Source organism: Rhineura floridana, chromosome 4 (assembly GCF_030035675.1).
Source record: "Rhineura floridana isolate rRhiFlo1 chromosome 4, rRhiFlo1.hap2, whole genome shotgun sequence".
Lineage (NCBI taxonomy): Eukaryota > Metazoa > Chordata > Lepidosauria > Squamata > Rhineuridae > Rhineura > Rhineura floridana.
In genome coordinates this window covers 84,908,350-84,918,945 of record NC_084483.1, presented here as the reverse complement: position 1 = coordinate 84,918,945, position 10,596 = coordinate 84,908,350, and the positions used below count along the sequence as shown (strand labels likewise).

At 48.1% G+C, this 10,596-nt stretch overlaps 1 long non-coding RNA gene across 1 annotated transcript; it reads left to right on the top strand.

Annotated features, from left to right (window-relative positions):
* The first annotated feature begins 253 nt into the window (after positions 1–253).
* Positions 254–8,345, top strand: LOC133383229 (uncharacterized). Its single transcript, XR_009762218.1, has 3 exons — positions 254–440; positions 3,912–4,004; positions 6,269–8,345. It is a non-coding gene; the product is annotated as an uncharacterized LOC133383229 (long non-coding RNA).
* The last annotated feature ends 2,251 nt before the right edge of the window (positions 8,346–10,596 follow it).

Here is a 10,596-nt window from a genome sequence, read left to right as displayed (position 1 = left end):
TATGCTGGCAGGGGCTGGTGAGAGTTGGGGTCAAACAACATCTGGAGGGCAACAGGGTCCTCATCCCTGCTTTATTTGCTTCTTTTCATGACTCGGCACAAAAGAAAGCACTTGCAGCATCCTGTGCATGTTTTCTCTAAAGCAAGCCCCGCCGAGTTCAGTGAGACTTCCTTTTGTTGAGGACTGCAGCCTTAATCACCTGCTTCCTTGCAGTTGTGGGAGCATCTGAGGCTATTAACAGTAGCAGGTAAGGCATACAGTGTGCTTAGAGTTGCAAGCCAAGATACAGTAATAGGAACATATGAAGCCACCTTTTACTGAGTCAGACTTTTGGTTCCATGTATTGCCTACACTGACTGGCAGCAGCTCTCAAGGATTTCAGACAAGAGTCTCCTAACCCTGCCAGAGATTGAACCTAGGATCTTCTACTTGCAAAGCAGGTGTGTATATTTTGCAGAGTTTCAGCGTTCTGTACTGCGTGTGTCTGTGAGTGTATATTTACCTGAAAAAGCAGGCCTTGACCCTGCTTTTAAATTAATGAGATTTAAACCTTTGTAAAAATAAGAAAAGCTACTTTATTCATAGAAATACATAGTAGATAGGCAAGCACTCTAGTTCTAGCTAACTAAGTTGGAGCAGCATTGGCCAAGTTGGGACATTGCCCTCACGCTTCAGGAAACAGAAAAAAGATGTCTTTTCTCTTCGGGGGGGGGAGGGGAAGGGTGAACAGGAAGGAGGGTCAGAAGTGAGATCAGCTTCCCTGAGAGTATCAGTTTACACAGAAGGAAGATAGGTAGAGGTGCCCAGGTCACGATAGGGAAGTCTAGCCAGCTGGAGGACCCTCTTTCTATCTCCCCTCAAGTATGCAGAGAACAAACAGGAGTTGCTCTTGCCCACTTCCGACATGCTATGCCTCTGAACTATTGTCCCTCCAGCCTCCTGGCAAAGTAAGCTCCATGGATTTCAGATGGAGTTAGCTTCCACATGCTACTGCTCTCCCAGAGGTGGAAGGGAGCTGCACTCATGTAAATCTGATTATCACACATCTCTTAAAGGCCTGGTTTGTGGGTGAATGGCCACCATTACTTTACCCTTCCCACCGAATGGAACAGGACTTGCAGCCCAAACGCGTGCACTTTTACTGGGAAGTAAACCTGCCTTTGTTCAGAGCTGGTTTCTCCTGTCCTCAACTCCCCACTCCAAGTGGCCAAAGGATGCAGAGGAAAATAAAGTTATTTTGTATAAGATCTGCATCCGGATCCTATGCATATTTACTCAGAAGTAAATTCCATTTTATTTCCGATGGGACTCATTTCTTAGTACGTGTGCATAAGACTACAACAGGAATCAGTTGGTCTGCAGCCACTGATTCCTCTCTCTCTCTCTCTCTCTCTCTCTCTCTCTGTGTGTGTGTGTGGTAGAAATTGAAATGATCACTAGCCTGTGTGTGTGTAATCAATGCAAAAATGCCCAGTATTTAAAGGAGCTTGTTTTACAATGAGTTTGGGATTGTTCTGGAGCCCGCCCACTCCTTCTAATCCTTCCATTGATTTTGTAAGAATTCTTCTCCTTTGTAGGAAGGCTGTTTGACTTTCATGGGGGAGGGGGGAGAGGGCTCAAAATCTGGATGTTTTTGAGATTTACGTTAAAAATATGTTGCAACTATCCCATTTAAATGCTCCAAAATGCTGCATGGTTTCTTACAAAGGAAGGCTTAAGTTTGGCTCAAAGTGAGATTGGCACCCTAAATGTGAAGCAAAAGGGGAGAATTGCATTGATTCCCATTAATCTTCCAGGATCTTTAGGTTCAGGGGACTTAGCAGCAGCGAGGGAAAACAACAAATGCAACTTGCATAAGGAGAAAAGGCTCTCTCTGGCCTGGTGTAAGGTTCCAGAGGAGCTACATGATAGAGACGGACTCCTAAAGTGGTAGAATATTCTGTACCATTGCAGATTGGATGCTCTCCTTTGAGAACTCCCCCCCCAAAAATATAAAATTCCCTGCAAGTTAAAACAGAGAGTAATGTTCCAGCCCAGCCTGCTATACTAGATTTCTATTTGCAGGGAGTTCTTTCACCTTTTAAATATATATATATATATTGGGGAGCGTTCAGAACTGAGATCCATCCCCTGGAGTCTGAAGTGGCGCAGTTCATTCTATTTCTTTGTTCAGTTTCATGGTTAGCCCTTGCCTTGGTCAAGAAGGCATCCAAGTAGAGTGAGGTGGGGAACCTTTGTTCTATAGGAGGCTGGGCCCAATAACCTATAGGACCCTGCAGAGTTGCGTAGCGGAACGGAGAGTATTGAGCGAGCTTATGTGTGTGTGTTTAATCTTTGCTAAGATTCTACCTTCCCTGCAAATTAGTCAGATAGAGACTTTAAGCTTTAAAATAAGAAAGAACTACTTTATTCTGGAAGTACATGTTTGATAGGAAAGATTCCTATATCTAGCTAACTAGCTATGTTGAAGCAGCAAGCACTGATCCCAGTGCTGGCCCTCATGCTGGATGAGAGGGAGAGACAAAGGAAAGATGTCTGCTCCCCTCTCGAGAAAGAAGAAGACTGGGAAGGAGGGAAGGAACTGGGATCAACATCCTTTGCATATCAGTCTAGCAGGAAGGAAGAGACAGCAGGAGATCAAAGAGATAGGTATAGCCTAGCAACCAAGAGGTCTCCTCTCTAGCTACCCCTTTTAGCCCCATGCAGCCTCAACCCACAAGTTGGAGTTGAACCTCATGCATTCCAACATGTTCTGTTTTAGTCTCCCATTCCATGCCCAAGACAAATGTGGGCAGAGGCAGAACCAAAAGTGGGTGCGGTTTACAACTTCCCAGGGTTGCATTGCTTTCCCCCCTCTCTGTGTTATCCCACCATCTGTCTCCCTCCATTTCTCTTGTCTGTTTCTGCTTTTCAACCCTCCCTTACCCCCACTCCTTTAATCTCTCTGTCTATCTCAGGTGAGTTCACCTCTCCCCCACTCCCCACCCTGTCCTGCTCTCCTATGGGGTTCTCTTTGCATTCCTAAGGGGAGATAGAGAGAGGGCCCTCCAGCTGGCTAGACTGGCCATCCTTTCCTGTGTTTACCTGTTTTCCTTCCATTGTAAACTGATATCTCAGGGAGGTGACCTCACTTCCATCCTCTCCTTCCTCCTTCTTGGACCAACCAAAGGAGAGTAGACATTGTTGTCTTTATCTCTCTCCTCTAGGACAGCCTGTCCTATCAAACATGTATTTCTATTACTAAAGTAGTCTTTTCTTATTTTGCTAGATTTAACCAAGGTAAATGCTTGCTTTCTCTCCAGTAAGCCACACACACTTGCTCTGCACAGAAACACTCAGCAAGCTACGCTCAGCTAAACACTGCTCATTTTACCAGTACCCTAACATCTCTCATGGGAAGTCTTCTTTTCAGGCTCACCAAGGTGCAACAACAGCCTTTTTTCTATATCCCCCCCTCCATATCATGCATACACAAAATGTACAAGGTGAAAAGAAAACAGTTCCCAGAGGGATTGTCCAGTGGAGGGCCGCATGAATGTAGACCAGGGCCCGCAGGCTCCCTATCACTGAAAGAGAGACAGAATGAGTTTCTCCTTTTCTTTACCGACTTCTCAATCCTAACCCTGCCTTCCTTCCGAGTGTCCTTGCTGCCCATATGGGACTAGCTTCCCTGTTGCAGTGGCTTCCCTACCACGCACCCCTATGCCCCACTGAAGAGGTAGCAGCTCTCCTTTCCCTTGAAATCAGTGGGGCTGCTTCCTCGGTCCCACTGCCCTCCAACTACAAATGTGGAGCTGGCTGTGCTGAGCAGCACAGGTCCTACAATGACATTATTGCATCCCTAAGTGCCTGGCCCAGGGATAGGCTGTATCCAGCTCAAGTTAAGCCCTTCTCCTTCCTGATCTCCGCAGATGCTCTCGGAGGCTCTTCTGAGGATCCTGCCTGTTTTGAGCTCCTCCAGTTCCAAAACAGAGAAGCCATCTTAACCCACTCAAGATTCTAAGGTATTAACTGAAGGCACGCAAGGCTGTGGGGACTGTGAGGCAACCCATCCTCTGGCCACACCTGCAGCCATTGCCCAGTGGCCAAGGGTTCAGTGTCAGACACAAAAGCACCAGAAACTTGCAGTAGATTATAAATAGTTTGGTCCCAAACAGGAGGGGAAGGAGAGACTGGGTTTTCATATACCTGGTTTCCAGATTTGCAGACATAAGTCCGGTTCCTTCTGATGCTTCTCTTGAAAAATCCTGAGCACCCATCACAGGCATAGACGCCATAGTGCTTGCCAGAGCTGCGATCTCCACACACTTTACATGGGATGTCTAAAATCCGGCCTGAAAGCAAAGGAGGGAAAAGGGGGGGGGCACAAGGTAATAAGCAATCTGGCATAAATTAAGTGATCGACATCAGAGCTGTGATAAGGAGGGCTACTTTTTCCTTTCCACCAACTTGTGGTGCAGCTGGTGCTGGACTTCAGGCTGACGTCCAGGACTCCACAACCCAGCCTTTATTATTGTTGTTGTTGTTGTTGTTTCCCACCTAGCCTCCAAGGAGCTCAAGGTGGCCTACAGGATTTACCCCCTCCCTGTTTCACCCTCACAACAATCCCATGAGGTAGGTTAGGCTGAGAAACAGCAATTGGCCTAAGGTCATCCAGAGAGCATCATGGCTGAGAAAGCATTTGAACCCTGGTCTCCAAGATCCTAGTCTGACACTCTGTTGCACCAGACTGGCTCTCTCTGACTACCCTGTCACCCAGAGAGTAGCAGATGAAGAGGGTAACATCAAAGAGGCCTTGGCATCAGTTTTCTTCTTCTTCTACAATGTTATAGTCAAGAGGTTGCCGGCTAAGCATGTGCATAGTTCCACTCAGACCACTAATTTTATTTTAAAAATACTACTCTTCTCTGCAGCAAAACAGTACTGATTCCCAAGTAAATGTAGCATCAGGGCAACAGATGCAAACTCATTTTATTCCTGCATTCATGAGGGTGCTATGATTTAAGTGAGTTTAAAGTGCAAAGCCACAGAGTACTTTTTGCTTTTAAATCAGGGTGGCAAACTTTGTTTTTTCCTCTAACACATCAGTCATGTAGAAGCCTTTGCAAAGTATGGAGTGGTGAGGGTGGGAGAGAAGATCCTTGTTAATTGCATGCTGCACAACTGAAGTAATACACGTGGCCCTCCAAAAAGAGGGGGCCCTGTACAACCCTTAAGTCCAGAGTGTAACATTACCTTATTGCACCACTGTCAGCACCAAGCTCTTCATCCTGGCTACATTTGCTTGGATCAAGAGGCTGGCAAAAAAAAAAAATGTTGCAGGTGTAGCCACAGCAGTTCTAGCTGGAGGAAGGGATTAGACCATCATGCCATCAGGGCAGGACTTCGGGGCAGAAGTCTGTAGACTCACCCCACAGAAAGGCCCCCAAACGCAGCAGGCCTGGTTTATCACATTGTGACAGTAACAACACTGACCCCCCTGACCGCTAAACCCATTACGGCCAGAGTCCAAAATTACCTAACTTCACCTCTGGAAACAGACATTTCTATTTCTTCAGGGTTGCCACCCTAAGTTCTCCTGCAGCCTGAGTCTGTGCATCTTGCCTTGCAAGTAAGTGTTGCTAGAAGTGTGACATTTGGTTCCCTTTGCATGGGGAGATAGTGAGATAGTCCTCCTAGTGGCTAGACTGCCACTGACCTGCACCCATCCTTTCCATCCCTCTTCCTTCCTTGTAAACTGGTATGTCTCAGTGAGCTGTTCTCACCTCTGACTTGCCTTCCTGTTCCCTCTTCTCTGCTGACCACCGGAGGAGAAGGAGCCATGTTCTCTTTGTCTCCTCTCTTCTAGTATGAGGGCCTATGTACAAACATGGCCACAGCAGCCTCCAACTTACTTAGCTAGACAGAAGTAGCACCTTTCCTATCCAGTCCGTATTTCTATTAATAAAGGAATCCTTTCTTATTTTGAAACCAAGTCTAAGTCGGAGTGATTTAAAGCAAGGTAAAAGCTCTCTTTCTCTCAGGTAAAATCACACCCGTGCAGCACAGAGCACTGAGCAAGCTGCACTAAGCCAAACTCTCCTAATTTACTAAAACTCAAATTGGTCTAGTAGTCATTAGAGCCATCAAGTGTTACTGATTTCAGTGGGACTCAAGTGTGTATAGGATTGCAAACTGACTGAGAAGTAGCTCCGTTAATACTTCTGATTCAAACTTGCATGGATTTAATTTATTTGTTATGTTTTTATTCTCCTGGCTTTACTTCCAGGAGCTCGTCGGATTGCTAGGATAAACCCCATCGTACTCTGAGATTTTCTTCTACCTAAGCATGCTTAGGATCATACTGCGCAGTCCTAAGGGGCGCAACCAGTGCTTTATGGACCCATTCAAATCAAACGGGAGCTTTGCCTTTCCTTTCTGAGGGATGCAGCTGGCTTCAGCCTTCATCTTCTGTGTCGGAAGACCCAACACACCCAATCCTCCCTCACCCCACATTTATAAACATTCTTAGCCTTCCGGAAAGTCCTGCAGGGGCTGACGGTCCTTCCTCTCCAAGTCAGCGGGCCGGATCCTCACTCAGCTAAAAGAAAACGAAAGTGCAACAGGCCGAAACTGACACAGGCAAGCACCGTCTGTTGGCCGATCATCTCCGCCATCCATCGCCTTCCCGAGGACCCGAGTCCTTGCGAATGTTTTTTGGGTCGTGTTTAGCTGGCCACCTGCGACCATTACAACCCCTGGAACTTGTTGCCAAAAGAAAGTGTGCAGGATCGGGCTGTTAAAACCAGACAGCAACATTTCAAAGACCAACAGCCGTGTTTAGAAGACAAGTTTGGAATAATGTCCCACCAGCATCTTCATCTTCGAAGCGGTTAAAGCTGAAGCCGGATCCAGGGATGGGGGAGCGCCGGCCCTGCAGATGCTGTTGGACTCCAACTCCCATCAGCCCCAGCTAGCCTGGCCAATGCATCAGGGAGTCCAGCAACCTCTGGAGAGCCAAAAGGTTGCCATCCCCGCCGCATCCACTGAGCTGGGAGTAAGCCCATTCCGAGGAGACCTGTTTGGGGTTGGAGTGCTACATTCCTACCCAAAACGTATTACTCGGAAGGAAGTCCGTTGAAATAAACATGTTTAGGATCCGGCCGTAAGTTGCGCTTCTTCGCAAATGTAAAATATGCCTTTAAAAAAAAACTATTAAAACTACCACACAGGGAAGGTTTCCCTCTTCTTCTTCCCTCTTTTTCTGTTCTGTTTCCACAAGGTAATGGGAAAATTCGTTTTGGTCGTGAATTGCCTTGGTGTGGGAAAGAGGGGTCCTAAACTATCTAGATTCTGTGTTCTTTTGCTCTCTGCGTGCTATGTCATCCTCGCTCCAAGGGTATTGCCTAACCCCTCTCCCAATCTCCTACACATTGACATCTAAGGAAGTATGCTTTGGGCCGCAGCCTAAGTGCTTGAGGTAAAATACTTAGGCTGCTGCGGATTTCAACGGGATCGGAGTTCCATCGAAGTTGCCATCCTATCCGAACATTACTTACTTGCAAAGGACTCCCGTCGAAATCCTTCTGAGTACCTAGTTTTAAAGACCTATAGTATGCGAGCGTCAGCTTGTGTGCCACAGCTGGAGTACTCCTAAGGCTGCAATCCTAAGTACACTAAGTCGCTCTGAAAACAGCACAGATATGAGCAGGATCCGACTGCGCTTCATCAGCTTGCTCGAGGGCAAGTGACCTGAAGATTGAGGCGTAAATGTAATAATAAATAACAGTAACATTTTGAAAAAGTGATGAGCACTGACTGCATCACCTGATCGGATGCCTGCCTGCTTAGGCTGCAATCCTATGCCCACTTACCTGGGAGGAAGCCTCCTGTGAAATAACACCGTGGGACTGATTTCTGAGGAAAAGTGGTCTCAGCGGGGACTCCCTTCTGAGTAGACACCTGAAAGCTGTGCAGCCAGTGCACTGACGCGTAAGTGAGAGGACAGTGAAGTCCAAGGGCCTTAGGAGTGAGATGGAAGACACACACATCCTTCCTTCCTTTCTTTTTGACTGAACAGATCGAGATCAAGAGCAAGGGGTGCTCCCCAAAGAGGGGTCTTACCGCCCCAACAGCTCCCTGGCCATGTGTGGTGTGAGTTTGGGGTAGGGGTTGCCCTGGTGGCGTCGGGGCGAGCCGATCAGATTCTTCCGGTCTCTGAAGAACTGAGGAAGGCCAGAGCGCTGCTTTCGGGCCTGGCTTCTCGGGTTGGAGGGGAGGGGGTGGAGTGAAGTAGGGGGCTCTCCAACAAGGCCTCCCCGGCAGACAATAGGGACATTAGATAGAGTGTTAACTTAATGATTTCCCTCGATTGCCAGCCCGTTGGGCTGCTTCCAGTCAGCGCCGCGCCTCCGCTCGGGGCAACCCGACAGCTGCTGTAGGCAGGCCGGGCGGGAGGAATGGGGGATTAGGTGGGGCGCGCTGGCTGGGAAGGTTGCTGAGGGGAGAGAGGTCCGTCGAAGGAGAGAGAGCGAATCCGGGCGAAACAGCCGGTCCCGCCAAAGGACAACTCTGGAGATTCTTCCCTCCCCCCAGGGGCTGAAAAGTAAACGTTTGGCTGGCATCTGCGCGCGAGTGAGGGTGGCTGAAAGGTAAACGATCTCCAGGAGAGTCGGGAGCGCCAAGCTTGGCTTCTCGAGCTGTGTAATTACACGCCCTCCTGGCCACCTGTCTGTTGGGTCACCAGTGACCCGTCAAAAAGAGTAGCATGGGAATTCGGATTGCAAACAATGGCCTCGGGGGAGAGCACTCGACTCCCTCCCGCCTCCTCCTCCTCCCCCTCCCCCCCCTCCTACCGCCCGCGCCTGGCCCACCGCTCCCCCTCCCCGCCCCCCTCCCGTCCTTCAGCCAGCCCCTGCTGGACTTTCTGCACTCCATGAGGGGAAAAGACAGGGAAATGGGACATGCAACGGTGCCATCCCCTGGTGTTGGATGTCGCCTCTCCTTCATCGGACAAAACGCGCAACTCTTGAATGCAAATCCTCGGCTTGCCTTCTGGGCCTCACCCCGCCCTCCTCGCTTTCCCTCCGCGTCACACACAAGCCTTGTTCTTTTTCAACTCCCTGCCCCACAAACCGATTTCAAAGGCTCGGATGGCAGGGCTCGACGTGACTTCACTTCGACCTGCGCTCGGAAGATGCCCCCGAGGCGGAGAGCCTCCGGATGGGTGTGGAAGGAGCTCCGGGGGACCTCACTGCCGAGTAAAAACGCAGAGGAGCCCGGATTTCTCTAGCACTCGAGGCTGTTGTTTTCACGGCTCTGTCCCCAACCGGCCGAACCCAAAGCTGTAATTCAGGCTCCGACGCTCAGCTGAAATATTACAGGCCCGTTGCGATCAGCCGGGTTTACTTCGGAGCAAACAGAGGAGGGAGTTGTAACTCTGTTCAGTGGGAGGTAAATAACATAATAACCGGGAAGCAAATAACCAGCTTCCTTTCCCGGTGTTTCTTTAGATGCTTTCCCCCACCCGAAAAGAGTAACTTGCCTTTCAGCGGGTTATGAAACCCAAGGGATCCATGTACATTTTGCTTTCAAAAATAAAATAGGGAAAGGGCATACCCCGTGAGTCAAAAAACATTTCAGAAAATCTGAAATAGTAGCTCTTTCGTAAGTTCCTGGTGTATAAATCACTCCAGGTTGTATACGTAGAATAAGGGAAAAATACTTAAATGCCTACATTTAATCTTTTTTCTAAATGTGTAACTTTTGGTCCATAAGTCACCTACTTTGGAGCAGACCCATTAACTTTTCAGGGGCTTAATACAAAGTATTCGGATCCTAAAAATATATCCTCTGAAGCACTAAGTTCAACGGACTTATTTCCACGTGCATTTACACACCCACATACATGGGGGTTAAGGCGGAATAAGTCCCTCGGATATCCTACTTTCGGGTAAATTGGAGGACTGGGGATAGCAAACTATTTTGGCAGCGAATGTGTAATAACAGAACACAAGCAACTGTTACAGCGTCTCCTAATATGGACGCGGTTTTGACTGACAAATCAGTCGCGGTTTAACTTTAATTTCACTGGGACCCCCACTTTTTGCATCCTATTATATATTACTAATTGCATGGATTTTGTTTAAATTCTACACACGACCACTGCATCTCTTCCCGCGGCCTGCTTAAAAACGAATGGCATGAATGAATGCCCGCGAGGATTCTTCTAAACATCTCTGTATCTGCTGGCACGACAACGATTCTGGATCGCATCTGTCCCATTCATACCCGTTGCTTCTCCTCTACCTGAGCCCCAACTTGGCCTCTTTATTACCTCTCGGTTCTGCTACATTTTAAGTGCTCCTAGTATATGAATGCATGTTGCATATGTCTGCTTCTTCAGGTCCACGCAGGCACACTGGCGCGGTAACATTATCTCGACATTATATTCTCTGCCTGTAAAATGTCCTTATTTCCCCTCATTTACCAGCTTCAATATTTCACCGCGGAATAGGCAATATAATACCCTGATATACAGGCAATAGAAAACCCAGCCCAAACTCAGCGCGTTGAAATCATGTGGATGCCAAAGAGAGAACCAAAGGGACAGGCGTA